The 16,672-nt window shown below is 31.7% G+C and overlaps 1 protein-coding gene and 1 non-coding gene across 2 annotated transcripts in view; both read right to left on the minus strand.

The window, feature by feature from the left end:
* The window catches only part of LOC126769514 (breast cancer metastasis-suppressor 1-like protein), a 131,931-nt gene that overhangs the window by 11,297 nt on the left and 103,962 nt on the right, over window positions 1-16,672 (minus strand). The gene's annotated exons all lie outside the window — the stretch shown is intronic.
* Window positions 4,071-4,142, minus strand: Trnad-guc (transfer RNA aspartic acid (anticodon GUC)). Its single transcript has one exon. It is a non-coding gene; the product is annotated as a tRNA-Asp (tRNA).

A 16,672-nucleotide genomic window follows, 5' to 3' on the forward strand; every position in this document is an offset into this window, starting at 1 on the left:
AACCGATAATATGTCAACATATACCGTTATGTCAAAATCAAACTTAATTGTTAACTTTTATGGCAATAGTGATTCGATTGCGATAAAGTGACATTTTGTTAGTAAAATTGGCCCCCAGCATATCTTAATAATCCAGTCAAGAGAGTATTTGTTGAATTTTTTACTGTAAGGGGGAATGGGAGTGCTGACTTTGTATAAATTTTAGACGGGCAGCTACTACTGAATACAATAAACATTTACGTCTTTTGAAATGACCGTGTAATATATTTACATCATTTGATATTTATAATTCAATGATAAATTACATTTACGTTTTATTTATGTATTAATATTAATTTACGATAAATACCCGGGGAGACATTACATTTGCTCAATTAGTCACCTCGGAATACAAAATTATAATGTCAAAACAATTTATTATAATTTTGTCTATCTCGGTACGTACCGCCTACACATTTATTACTCTAGTTTTAAATAGTGAGTTAGGCAGCATAACAAGCGTATTTTAGATACTTTACTTGTAATATTACCAGTGTCTAAGGGCGAACCATTAAAACGCAGCCGACCACCATCATTTATGTGAGGTAGGAAGATAGCTATTAGCTCGCCTGCCTTGCTAAATAAATAAAGAAATAAACTAAAATAAATTAATTATTGTTAAACAGTAAATAATTATTATAATAGCGAAAGTTTAACATAAATATAATCTGTATAATATAATAATTTATACTAAGTTTATAGACTCCATTTTTCATAATAAAAAAATATAAGACGATAATTTAATAACAAAATAGATCTTTCTCCAATCGGTTGTATTTTTTTTAAATTTAGAACTCCGTCCGAACCGATTTGGTAAATTCTTTTTTTGTTTGGGGCCGTATACACACCGTTTGATATTGAAATTAGACGCAAAAGTACCACCTGTAAGGGTGAAAAAATAGAGGATGGAATTGTGCGTCGAATTTTATTTGAAGTACATATAACTTTTGTATTAAGTAATGTATTTAACATAGCTTTGTTGCTTACTTACTGCTTTTATGTTATGTCATTTATTTCTATAGCCGCGTCTTCGTTCTTGTAGAATAAGTACTTTATATTTTATTAAAATTACAGGAGCTACTGTGCATTTCATCTAACGAAATGCCGAAAAATATTATATATATACAAACAAACATATCGCTTCTTCACTATATATAAGTAGCTACGTAAATATGATTTGAGCTTACAATTTCTCGATTTCATGCCGTAATAACTGCAAATTTAATTAAGTTATGCCGAGCAGAACATAATTGCAGTAAGGCTTGAACTGTTTTGTGCCCAAACCCCATCACCGTATTAAACATAAAATTGCATAACTTCCGTATAACACTAATTCACTAGGTATTCCATCTTAAAATACACTTTACATTGTTGTTCTTTTTTTTTCAATTTAAAATATCAGGTAGACTGACAAATTGTCCATCTGATTGTAAGTGACCACCGCCACCACCCATAAACATTGACGTTGTTAGAAATATTAACAATAACATCGTCAATGCACCACCAACCCTGATGAACCCTGACTAAGATATATAACAGCTCACTCATCTTCTAACCGGAACACAACCGGTGTTCCGGTTAGAGTTGAGTTGAGTGGGTGATGCTTACCCAGACGGGCTAAGCTGCATAAGTGAACCAATGTAACTACAGCCTCCAGGGACATTACATCTTAAATGCTTTTGTGTGAGCTTTGACGGTGTAGACCTCATCATTGTCTTTTAGGCAAGACTGTCGTCAACAGCAAAAAGAACGAAAGTCATCAATAACAAAAATAATACGATGTGCGCGTGTTTAGAGAAACAAACTTTAATTTCTGTATATATAAGATTTGGTAATTACATCGATGTCTCGAAATAATTAATTATTTTATAAGATATATTTTCGTTGTCTTTTCCAACGTATCTTGCGTATGATACCACTTGGAAAGACAGTTTATTAAGATACTCTGATTCCGTAAAATGACAAGTAACATCTTCTTCACGTTATATGAAATGTGGTCTTGTAGTACATTTTATACACTTTTACGTTACCTTTAAAGGGGGCGGAAATAACTGCCGGTAAACCCCTACTTGCCCCGACTACTTCCCGTTAACCCTTCCATTTCTCCTTCCTTCCTTTTTCTCTTTTATTGTGAAACAATTTGACATTATCCTCTCTATTTATAAACATAATTTATTATTTTTACATATTTTATTATTTTTTTAAACACAGATATGAAAAAGTGTAGGGCGAAGGGTTGAAATGTCAAAGAAATAGAAAAAGAGGTGTTGCTCCAAATAGTCAAGTAATTTAAAAAAAAAAAATCAATTACAAAAATATTATCGAACCATTTTTCTTCATTATTTAATCCGAAAGACTACTTACTTTAATAAAACTATTTAAATAATTATATTATTATAACTCAAACTTCCCCAAGAAATTTATATCCGGCTACTATTTTCAAAAAAATGATTCAATTTGCTTACAGATATTTGAATTGTCTATGAGGTTGATTCAAAATCTCTATTCTCTATAAAAATCGTTTTGTAAACGTTGAAGTCGCATGTACCGGTACACATGTGGCAGAATCGACATTAACGGCACGTTAGTCGTAACTCAAAAACGATACGTTACTGGTGTACAATGACGATTCGTTCAAAATAGGAACCCGTTATAAAATACTGGTCGACTTATTGCGTAAAGTTATCAGCTTGACCAAACAAATTTAATATTTAACGCTGTTCTTTGGGTAATTTATATTAATAAGCGTAAAAATCCCTTTATAGTTTAATCGATATTCTTGCAACCCAAATTTTAACACAGGATCATTATTTAAAAGCTATGTTAAATTAATGAACACTCGTGGAGCTTTCTATAATACAACTATTTGTTTAATTTATCCGATTAATTAATCGTATTTGAGTTGTATTTCAACTGAATGCTTCTGTTATTTATTCATTTATTGGGTCAACGACGAAATTCTACTGTAATGTTAAATGATAACATTACGAAAACAATTCAACAAATCCAGTGGTATCTCGATTATAGTCATAACAGCATAATTATTTAAAATTTAGCAACAACAATAATAAATATTATGAACTTATAAAAATAGGAAAAATTAAATAAAGTACTCTAATATATAAAAAAACCATCACAAAACTTCCATTCATTCCACAATCATATACATACATATGAATATGATATACATCAATAATATAATACAAATAAATGTATGTTTGTTTGTTCATATAAGCCAATTATTGAGAATTCTTGTTGAGCTAGATTTTTGATACTTATTTGTATTTGAAAAAATAGCACAATTTTCTATTTCGGGAAAAAAGTTTCTGAACAATAAGATTCAATCATTTGTATGATATACAAATCAAAATATACTTGTCATTTTACAAGATTAAATTTAATTTAAAGCTACCACTGCGCCGGTTCGAAATGTAGATTCTACAGAGTAGAACCGGTAACCGGTAACGGAACTCGGTAGATACTCTTTTCTACATTCCAGTTAAATTAGTTAATGAAATACAATTGAATAATTATTTATTCTACATGGAAATCAACGAATACTGACTAAGCTTTTTTATCATCTATATAATCCTTATTATATACACTAAAATAATAGACCACTTTATGCAGCACATATTCTATCATGAACTCTTTTATAATTTAAAATAAGGTTGAAATAACTTTTTTATAATGACACATAAAAGTGAAGCGAATAAAACACAATTTTGTTTTATAATTATAGTTTTTTTTCACCGTTACAACAATGGAATATAATCTTTTTAAAAAATGCTACTGGAATGAATTTGAACCAATGATCATTGTTTAATATGTGCTTAATTCAGGACTACTGAGCCTATTAGTTGACGTGAGCCATAAATAAACGATGTGACATGACGACACGCCATCAATTTAAGTAAATATTCTATATAACTAAATCGTTTTTGGCGTTTTTTATTTGATTGTATACTTATACAAATATATTAAAATTAATTTAAAGAAAAAAAATATATAAAAATATTTGCAAAAATTAACTCCACGGCGGGGAATCGAACCCCGGTCTCCCGCGTGACAGGCGGGGATACTTACCACTATACTACCGAGGATGATACACGTTACTCTGAAATATGCAATCTATATCGTCATACACGATAACATATCAGTCATTTATCTCAAGCCAGACTTATAAAATTTACATACTATTAATATATGTAACATTGTAACGGCGTATATTTCTGCAAAGTTTTACAAATATAAAATGTATTTACATATAAAAAAAATAATAAGCTCGTTTATATTATAATATTAACTATTATTTTGGTATTTAAAATTATTAGAAAAAAAATATATAAAAAAAAAAACTTTTATATACAATCTTAAAATATCACATTATGTTGTAACTCAGTAAATTGTTGGCTAAAATCATAACGCTTTGAACTTCATCGTAATATAAATACGTATATTTGGTATAATATTTTAGAATTAGTTATTAAAACACACAGTGTTGCATTCGTCTGGCATATGATAACCACTGAAAACAAGCTCCGAGGTAATGTTCTCAACATCGAAACGAGTTGTGGCCGATTTGTCGCGTAACACTGCGCAACAATATGGCTGTTTCTTAACACCATAAAGCTAAGACATATAATTATTATTGAATTTAATTTCTTATTCGAAAAATATGTGCATATTTAATATAATAACGGCTCGAATTTTAAATGACTTTTTATTTACATATAAATTATTTTATTTTATTTTATATATGTATTTATATACATATCTATTTTAAATATTTGCTTCGAAATCAGGGTTCAGCAATTTAGTCGTGAACATTAATTTGATGATTTTGTTGGATCTAAGAGACAACCGAACAGCTGACAGCTTTGTTTTGACACGATATATACTTAAAGCTAAATAAATGTAATTCATTAAAAAGGTTTTTTTTTATTTAATATACAAAACTCAAAAGTATAAAATGCTATTCAACGGGTCGATGATCTTTGATAAAACAACTGCAATGTTGAGATGATAAAAATAACTTATACAGATATAGTTAAATACGCTAAACACGCTATATATTGACTTATATATATATATATATATATGTATATATATATATATACTTTCTCCTTTTGATTTGGAGTTTATCTAATTTGATTATATAAGAAAATTCTTAATCGTAGTCTATAAAATTTACCTTTTTTCGTAACTTTGTCAATGACGTACATAGTCTTAGAGATGTTTCTTTTTCTTAGAGGTGTCGTCAAACATAAAGTAAATGTCAAATCCAAAAAGTTTCCGAAATGAAGCCTTAAATGTTTTCCTAATTTTATATATTATCTTATTTATTTAGCTTAATGTATACCTTTTTGAGAGATAGGAAAAAATACTACTCATGGAATGATTCATGACATTTCAAAATGAGTCGGGAAAATAAGCTAAATCACGATGATTGTCCAATTTTGTTTCCTGTAATGCTTTCCTACTTTTGTCTATAATATAAATTATTAAATTTAAAATTGGAAATTGTAGAAAAAATAATAAAAAAGGGAGGAAGGTTCTTCTACAATTCGACGTCATTTCTTTTCGATTGTACTTGACATATATTTGCTAATAGCAGGAAGGCAAACATCCAAACTAGGTCACCTTATGTTCAAGGTTTTCTCTTTCCTGACATTGGTGCGCTATGTAATACAACCTCTACCTACTTGGTGGTCGATATCACCCTGCAATACTTAGTATTGTCGTGTTCCAGTTTTAATGGTGAGTTAACCAGCTTAACTAGAGGCACAAGGGACATAACATATTGGTTTCCAACGTTGGTAGCGCATTGGTAGCAACGTAAGGGACGGTTTACATTTTTTACGGTGCCAACTTATATTGGCGGAAATGGCGACTGACCATCAGGTGGCATATTTGGCAATGCACCCTTAAAACCGAAACACAGCAACGCAAAGGATTCATGTTCCGAGGCACATAAATAAGAAATGTATGACAATAGAATTACTAATGAATACCAGACAGAAGATAGAACTTTTTCCTTTTAATAGTTTCTATTTCATAAATTGATTTAAGATGATTAGTCCCTTGTGCCTGTAATTATCTACTTACATTTTAAACCATATCATTGGATATGATGTATTGATGTATACGATAGAATAATTGATTAGTAGAAATTCCCAGACAGGCTTCCGTGAAACTTTAGTTTTTTATTTTACATTTTATGAATTGCAAGCATATTATGCCTGGTCTGGTCTATTAGCTAGCTAATGCTATAACATTTAGCTAGTCCACAACTATAAGCTATAAGACTGCCTCGTTGGTCTAGTGGTTGATGTAAGATGTCTCATCGGATTATGAGAGTGCACCTGTGTTTGCACCCACACTTGTGCACTATAATATTTCCTGCGTAGTTGGCTAATCTCTCTTGAGATTAGTCACCGTGGCTGAAATCGGTCTGGAGGACATTATTATTATTATTAAGTTATAAACGGCTTTTTTTTCTCGTCAAAAAGTAGCATAAGACCAAAAAATATGACCGCGTCTGTACTTTCCGGATTATTTAGATTTCCGGTTTATTTAGAAACAAGCAATTAAATGTATTTAATTAACTGGACTAGCTTACTACGCAGGACATATTACAGTGCACAAGTGTGTGCGTAAACAGAAGTGCACTCTTTATTCTCTCACTCTCACAGTTCGATGGGAAGGGAAATCCAGCGTGACCGAAATTAGTTCAAACGCCGGACCAACAACTTTACATACATATCTCCAACTTCGAGATTCCGGTCTGACCTAAGGTTTACCCCAGGACTTCAGGATTTACGGCCTCATATCTAGCCATTAGACCAACGATGTAGTCATGTATTAAATAAAAGTATCATTTAAACGTTTTCTAGTAATAAATCGGGCGTATAATATGCCAATAGACGGTATGACGTATAGCGTGAGTGAGTCCAATTGACTATTTCACGCCGTGCCTAATTAATAATGACTATGGATCGTGTGACTAACTTCTCCACCGACAGCGCTCGCTAGAATGGGTGCAGAGAAATAATTAACTTTACTAACAAACTAGAAGGGGTAGCGTATGAACGTTGATTTAATTATTTCTGTAATATCTTACTATTATTATAAACGTGTTGGATGTTTGTAACTCGATTACACTCGAACAACTGGTCGGATTCTAATGCAATATGTGATGTATATACATAAAATAGATTACGTCTTGGGTTGGGAAAATAGTAATACTCTTTTATTTATAATTATCAGATAGACATTGTTACTTTGTTATGTATTTATCAGTTCAATATTTGATGACGATATCAAAAAGATGTGCCTCTTGCCTTTATTATACAATAAGCTTACTGCCCAAAAGGGCGAAGGTTAGGTTTCGGAGTACAATGAAGAAAATAAAAACCGAAATTAAAAATATATTACATATTTAATAGTAGGCTTTGTCACTGGTAATTATTTCTAATAAATAAATACAATTGTGAGTTTGTTACGCTTGAACTATCCAACCGATCACTATTCTATTTTGCATATATGGTGTCACGGTATGGGACTTAACAGCCAAAAACCGGGCGAAGCCGTGTACGGAAAGCAGCTGTTAATAAATTACGATATTGCAAGATTGTCACTACAATAACTTAGTTATACAATATTTCAATTTAATCAGTGGGTTGGAATTGGTTTATCGTTCAATTGCAAGAATTGATCCATACATTATCAGGTGAGGTTAAATAAGAGCTCGTAAAATCATTCTTAATATAAAAAAAAACAGATTGTTATCGTTTCATTACATATTAACGCCATTCATCACTCATGATTCACGGCACGTGAGCGTGTTCCGTCTGAAATTGTGAGTCAGGAGAATTTACGCAGAGGACTCGACTCACTGAGATGACGTCAGTGTTAAAGATACCTCATCTTATTCTTTTTAGGGGTAAATTTGCAGACAAACCAATACTTATATTGCAAATTAATACATATGTATATCATTTTTTAAACCTAAACAGTAGATTGTAATGCTGCTTGGTAAAAATTGTTTTTTTTTTATGTAATAATGGCAAACGAGCACAAGGCCCGTTTGAAAGTAAGTACGCTCTTTTCTTGAAGGTTTCTATGTCATATCAGTTCGAAAAAGTAACTGGCGAAATCTGGTTCCACAGACGTACAACATGCAAATACATTAAAATCACATTAAAAGAAATTAAAGATAAGATACAACCGAGGCGCCGACACCACGTCTTTGCAAGCCTCGAATCTGAAACGGTATGCTTTTTTTATCAAGGATCGAGAACTAATTTAAAATCATTTGATCTCTTATGTTATATATCCTGCCTGTTATGAAAGTACGAGTATTGTATAAAGCATATTATATTAAAATATTGTCTATGTAGTAACTATCACGCATATTATAGTAAAGCATTATAAGTATGCAATCATATTTATAACAAACGTAGATTAACGGGCAAACTCCTACCTAGGCTAGCTCATGGTAAGTGGTCATCACCGCCCATATACTTTGGCGCCGTAATACTAATCATCCCTTAATCTCCATGCGCCGCCAAATTTGAGAATTAAGATGTTATTCCTGCAGTTACACTCACTCACTCACCCTTCCAACGGGAACACAACAATAGTAAATATTGCTATTTGGCGGTAGAATATGTGATGTATGGATACCTACCCAGACGGACTTGCCCAAAACCATACCACCAAGTATCTACCAGCATATTTTAAATATATATATATATAAGAGCAGACGTCGAGGTTACATACTGAGGTCGGGTTAATAAAAAGTATTGGAATTTTATAGTTGGAATTACTCACTGTTCAACGCATTTTGATGAAAGCATTTAATACGAACAAAAACATGCGTTTATTTTATAAATCGGTAATCTAAATACTATACAATATTATGTAAAGAAAATCTCACGGAGCTTGTTATAATTTTTTTTTTATTTGAGATGTGTAAAATTGTTGTATTGTTGTGTTTTTACTGAAAATGATATATAAGTATGAATTAGTAATATAGTAATCACTATTCATCAAAATAGAATAATAATAATATATACAAATACAATTACTATCACTAGAAGAATAAGTTTGACTCGAAGTTGTCAAAATTCATACATTATAATAAAAGTTACATATAAAATATTTACAAAGGCTTATCAGTAACGGACGTGATATCAGAGAAGATCTCGATACATTATCAGATATCATTATCAATTGAGTGATTATAACCTGCTTTATCCGACATAGTTCGCTTTTTTAGTTATATTACGTATTCAATCCTTTATTTTATTTTTCTTGTTAATTGAATGACACGTGTTTTCGATATTATCTAGTTTATATGACGTTTTAAGCATTACGATTTTTATCGTTTTAATATTTTATAGAACAATATAAACATAATAAGTTAAATTTTCGTTGATTTTCATACAAGATATAAAACAATAATGTTATATGAATATTTTACGTACAAAGTAAAAAAAAAAAAGTAAAGTAACAGGCCGTTTTTTCCTCATCGTCTACCAAGAGATGAATTTAACACACAAATTTAAATGTAAACTCAGTGGTGCTTGTTTGGGTTTGAATTAAAAATCTTCGGTCAAGTTCCTCGTTCTCATTGCTTTAAAAATGTAAGAGCACGTGCACGCTTGAACAACGCATATATTCTAATCATGATTTTATCGCTGTTTAAATTAAATTAACATAATTGTGTAAAATGTATTCAAGGATCTTGTCCGAGTGGTTTTGAATTCTCATTAACCGACTGCGCGACAGAAGGGAGATGCTGATGTTTATGCTTTTCATGAGTATCTGGATACATATGTGATTATTTATATCCTTGAAGCATTCTAACGTTTAGATAGATTTTAATCATAGTGTTCTATCGATTTGTCGGAGTCGAGCGACCGTTATAGTTTTTATTTTTGTAATATCATTTTGTTCGCTTTTTCAGTCTTTTTTTTATATTTTTAAGTAATAAGATTATAATGTCTAACTTAAATATAGAAGTCTCTTTATTATTCTATTTTGATGAATAGTGATTACTATATTACTAATTCATACTTATATACCATTTTGAGTAAAAACACAACAATATAACAATTTTACACATCTCAAATAAAAAAAAAATATAACAAGCTCCGTGAGATTTTCTTTATATAATATTGTATAGTATTTAGATTACCGATTTATAAAATAAACGCATGTTTTTGTTCGTATTAAATGCTTTCATCAAAATGCGTTGAACAATGAGTAATTCCAACTGTAAAATTCCAATACTTCTTATTAACCCGACCTCAGTATGTAACCTCGACGTCTGCTTTTTTATATGCAAAATAGTTAATTGAATCAAATCAAAATTTGCTTATTCAAATAAAATTTTACATATAAATCAATGAGTGCGAACACCGAGTCTCTCAACTCCAAACATTTTTTTTGTATGACGCATATATAATTATTGATGAACATGACCAGGTAGGTAACTAGCAACATTGAACGGACTGTTCGTTGCACAGCCACTGCTTAAAAGAGTCACTCAACATTTAACAAGAAACGAAGATCACTGAAGTTTAACAGTATGTATCTAAGGTTTATTATTCTTAATAGCAAGATATTTCAATCTATAATGCTTTTTTAGGCTCGTAAATTTATTTGATAGTCAAATGTGAACAATTATTGTGATTTATAAAATTCAGAAGCCGAGATGGCCTAGTGGTTAGAACGCGTGAATCTTAACCGATGGTCGTGGGTTCAAACCAAGGCAAGTACCACTGAATTTTCATGTGTTTAATTTGTGTTTATAATTCATCTCGTGCTTGACGGTGAAGGAAAATATCGTTACGAAACCTGCATGTGTCTAATTTCTTTGAAATTCTGTCTCATGTGTATTCTACCAACCCGCATTGGAGCAAAGTGGTGGAATATGTGGCTCCAAGCCTTCTTCTCAGGGAGAGAAGGCCTTAGCCCAGCAGTGGGACATTAACAGGTGGTTATTATAAAATTCAGAATTATGTTGACTTAAGCGTGTAAGAATCAACACAGCGTATCAGTCTGAAAATTTATTTTGAATTCGATGACTATCGATGATGATCGCTTTTCCGATTTAAAAAAAAAAACTTGTAACCTTTTTTTAAATTCAATACAGCAACGAGATATCAATATGGAGACCTTAAGTGTCCAAGTCGATCGTAACGGAACCTGTTTTAATCTTTTACCTTCTCAATAAAATTATTTTACTGAAGTTTACGTTAAATTTTTAGTCATTATGTTTTTCCCGTAATACATTGTATATATGTAAAATAAAAAAAAAATTAAATTCTGTAACAATTTTCAAAAATCAAAATAATAAATTATTTTTCGATATTTTCATTAAAACTGTAATGTATTTAAGTATACCTATGTATTAAATTAGTTATAGTCATTTTCTAATTTATACAAATTACCATATTTTCTACGTCATTGAGCTCGTAGCACCGGTAAAGCTACGAGACTGCTACGAGCTACGAAATTTATCGATCATAATTTTTATTCACGCAAGAAGGTCGTATATAATAATTGTATCCGTATGACACATAAAACATTTGAATGCAGTTACATTTAAATATTTCTATAGTAATAGTGATGGAAGGCGATGCGCTAAGTCGCGTCTTTAAATTGTAGATCAACTTGAGCCAATCTTATTATATATTGTTTTATTTTTATCTATTGTCTTGAAGAATATACAGACATAAAAATATTATTTCTGGGCTACAATATTACATAAAATATAAAAAAATAATACAGCCACACAATATTAACTAATGTGAAAAATGTCAATAGGTCCTAATATATTATAATTCACAAGCTGCTCCACGGCGGTTTTCTTGCGTTAAACGTTACACCAACGCGTTTTAACGCGACATTATAAATTTTCTAAAACATATGTTATTTAATTAAACATATTTTTTTTTATCTATCTGAGGTCCTGGAATTATCGCGTTCAAACGAACAAAGGAACGACTTTATAGTTGAAGGAGTTCATGTTCATATTTACTGGTGGTAGGGCTTTGTGCAAGCTCGTCTGGGTAGGTACCCACTCATCAGATATTCTTCTTTCTAAACAGTAGTACTTGGTATTTGTTGTGTTCCGGTATAAAGGGTTAGTGAGCCAGTGTAATTACAGGTACAAGGGACATAACATCTTAGTCCTCAAAGTTGGTGGCGCATTGACGATGTAAGCGATGGTTAACATTTCTTACAATGCCCATGTCTCTGGGCGATGATGACCACTTGCCATCAGTACCCATATGCTCATCCGCCTACATACTATATAAAAAAAAAAACAAATTATTATTATAGAAAATATATATGTATATATTTTTCATGTTCAATACAGGTTAGTCACAATTACGTCACAAAAAGTTATCGGGTAATTTTGTTAACAATTTAGCTTAGCTAGAGTTTGGGAATTTGGTAGTGTCCTACTCCCGGTTTATACATGGTCCTACACCAGACCTCTCACCGATCGCATCAGATTGTCGTGCGATTTCACGATGAGATTTAGGAAATAGAAACTGTACCTATGTTAAAAAACATTTGGACTTCATACGTCATATCAACCTAAACGCATCAGTTAAACAGTGAGTAGTTTTTGAAACAACTATATTTAAATAAAACAACTAAATTTAAATACTGAGTTCAATTCCTAGGTCGGGAAAATAAAAAAGTTATTGGGTTTTTCTGTCAGTAAAATTCTCAGTAGCAGCCCGGAGTCTGGAAGTTGGAAGTGTATACACTCCCCTGCCTCGGAAAGCACGTAAAGCCGTTGATCCTGCACCTATACCCTTTCCGGTCGCGTCGGATTGCCGTCCCATCGGATTATGAGAGTTAGGGAATAGAGATTCCACCTTCGTTTGCGCAAACACTTGTGCACTATAATATCTCCTGCGCAGTTGGCTAATCTCTCTTGAGATTGGCCGCCGTGGCCGAAAACGGTCTGGAGGACATTATTATTATTTAAATAATAAATATAATATAGAAGAAAGACAACCGATTGGTAAAGCTACCTGGCAACAGGTGATCACTCCCACATCAACATTGCCACCGTAAGCAATATAAACGAATTAACTGTCAATCATACGATCTAACGGCCTGACGCTTATAAGCGCTGTTTAGCGGTTAATTAGTTGAGAATGATTCCTCTTTCGAATGTCAAATCAATAACGACAAACAGAGCGATTAACCAAACAGCCGGTGACCAACGTTTACAAGTAAGGCTGTAAGACATTTTGTTCTTTGTAATAATTAAATTCAGTCGCCCTTTAAGCCGGAAAAAACAACATAAATTATTGTAGTTTCGAGTTAGAATAATGAGTGGACGATAACTACCCGGACCCACTTGCATAAAATTTCACTTAATGTTAGGGTCATTAATTGCAATAGTTATAACGAATAAAAAAATAACTATAATGTATATATAAATACAACATTATATCAATATGTTAGGACAAAATTAAGAATAAGGCTTATAAGTTACAAGAATGAGTAACAGTCAGAAATACATTAAAATATATTTTATTGAAGTCTACTCTTAAAAGTACATTTAATCGCCATTTTACGAGATCCAAATTAAAAGTTATAACCCGCTTCGAATGTAGATTTCACCGAGAAGAACCGGAAATAATCTCAGTAGTTACTCATCTCCTCCGATAAAATAGGTATTTTAATTAAATGTAACCGAACTATATTATATTCTATGTAAAAATACTGCTACAACTAGAATGGTGATCTTATCATTTTTATTAATATGATATGTGAAAAACATTGTCACTCAGCGCATATCGTGTAATATTCTTTATGTCGTTTATATTTCAAAGACATTTATTTTAAGAGCAATTAACTAGATCAGGTAACTGATTTTATTTATGTCTTGGCATCATTCGTTATGTTCTTATACGAGCGACGCACTAAATCACGAACAAGTCACATAAAACTTCAGTAAACATGCTTAATCGCTGTCTTTATTGCTTTTATAATTATTAATTCTTAAATTTTGATTCGAACTAAAACTTAATTGCAATACGCAGAAAATTATTAAGTTATAAGTTGTACATGAATACGTTTAAAATATGTATTTGTAATATGTTTGGTACATAAGTTACGTTTTACTGATGTTCGCCGACGATGGGTTTTCGGTTACGGAATGTACATAGGATTTGAAGTATATATTTAAAATTCAAGTACAACAGTCATAATATTATAATAGCATATAATAGTCTGCTTGTTAAATTCATTAGTTATTTTAACGTAAAACATGAATACTTATTATTGCTATAGCTGTATTTGTTTGTTACCTAATGGTAAGTTGGTACGCTAAAAAAAATGTCGATAGAATAAAATTATTTTTATTCATGCTCGGTCATTATATTCAAGAAACCGGTTCCTTTCGATTACACATGGTAAAATTGTCAACGAGGCGTAATTCACAAACGTTCCAATAAAAACGTTGCGTAAGTTTCACGTATCTTACTTGGTACCCATTTATCACGTATTCTACCTTCAAACAGCAACAGTACTGTTGTGTTCCAGATTAATGAGTGAGGCTGTCTAAATACAGGCACCACAAGGGACATAATAGTGGTGGTTAGTTACGATTTCTTTCAGTGCCAATGTAGGCAGTGGTGGACCAGTTACTACTGGTGGCCCACTTGCCTGTATGCTTTGCTATATCATATAAAATAATGCAACGTAAAAACCTATAGAAACTTCTTTAAGGAACTTACGAGTAAGTCCCTTAAAGTCCCCAAAAACGGTTAGAAAAAGATGAACAATAACGACTCGTTAAATATACCAAGCTTAATCACTCATAAAATATAAACGCATAGTATGTATAAACGTTAATTCGAATTAACTATTCCTTGTTGAACTTAAACCATTAATCAACCGTCATGTGGCAGTGTAACTTTTAATGCTATTTGGACACATTTTTTAATAATTTATATACGGAAGTGTTTTGAGTTAAAACATTATATAAAAAATTGTGAGCAGATATATAAAAGGACAAACATAATTCATTTTTCTGAACCGGGCTTGAGGCGAGGTCTGTAAAAGTTATCCACTAGACAAGTGAAATATATTAATAAGTAGTAAGGTTGAACTTTTCTCTACTAGTTTTGTAATATATGCTATAATATATACATTGAGATTTTATGTTCGGTCACGTTGTACATCGTACAACAAATTTTTGTACAACACTTATTTACTTACTTATTTAAAAAGGCAGATACATTAAGCACTTGTAATTTTAAAGCAATTAAGTAACAGCTGTGTCACTATTATACTAAATTACACACAAATAAAATGTTTTTTTTTTTTTAATTCAGCAAGGAAAACGAACCAATTGAGCGAAACAGACAATACCACTGTTAGAAATATTAGGTCCTTACATACGAAATTGGCGTTTTGTACGGGAGGAATATAAAGTCAATTTTTTTTTTGTAAAATATATTTAATTAATCAAAGAATGCACCATTGTTATCTATGCACTTTTGCTATCTCATAGGTAGTTCATTGATCCCTTTACTAAAAATACCATGGGGGCGAGAATCAATAAGCTCTTAGAAGGCGGTTTGGACTGCCGCATCGGAGTTGAATTTTTTTCCTTGTAAGAAGTTGTCCAAATTCCGGAAAAAATGGTAATCTGTTGGAGGAAGGTGCGGGGAATACGGTGGATGTCGCAGACATTCCAATTGTAGCTCATCTAACTTAGTGGTTGTTTGTTGTGCAGTTTGTGGTCTTGCGTTGTCGTGAAGCAGCAGTGGCCTAGAGCGATTGACCAATCTCGGTTGTTTAGCAGCTAGTTCTTCTTTCATGGTTTGCAGTTGCTGACAATAGATATCTGCCGTAATCGTTTGGCCAGATTTTAGAAAGCTGTTCTGAGTCAATTTTCGTTTAGGGCAGGAATTGGCTGGGTCTCCAGGTTTCAGCCATTGCGACTAGCGGTTTCGATTATCGTACACTATATACTTTTCATCACAAATAATGATTCGATTTAAAATCCCTTCATTATTGTGTCAGTTGAGCAAAGTAACACAGCAGTCGACGCGTGTTTGCAAGTTCGATTCACTCAATTCATGAGGTACCCATCGTTCAAGTTTTTTTACTTTCAAAAGTCAAATATACCAGCCAAATGAATTTATAAATTTGAATTTGGAATTCTTAACCAAAGAGGAGATATTTCAGATCAAAGTGGTCAACACGACAAAACGCTAATTTCACATGTAAGGACCTAATATAACACACATGAGTATTTTTTTATAATAAATAAATATTTATATTTTTTTATAATAATACGAGGGGTATTGCTGTACTCTACTACCGGTAAATGAATATCTCATCGATATTTTGTTAAAAATATACATATAATATTATAAAAGTAAATAAATATTAAGACACAGACGTCGCCGCAAACTAACACTAGTTTATAACTTTGTTTATATAGTACATAATATACGCAGAACATCTGCACCGGGGGTTACGCGCATGCGCGGTAGTCCGATCGATTAGCTCCTTTAAACTAATTCCAAGTTATACATATTAATATATAATATTTATATATTAATATACAAATTAACAT

This window comes from Nymphalis io, chromosome 7 (genome assembly GCF_905147045.1).
Source record: "Nymphalis io chromosome 7, ilAglIoxx1.1, whole genome shotgun sequence".
Taxonomy (NCBI): domain Eukaryota; kingdom Metazoa; phylum Arthropoda; class Insecta; order Lepidoptera; family Nymphalidae; genus Nymphalis; species Nymphalis io.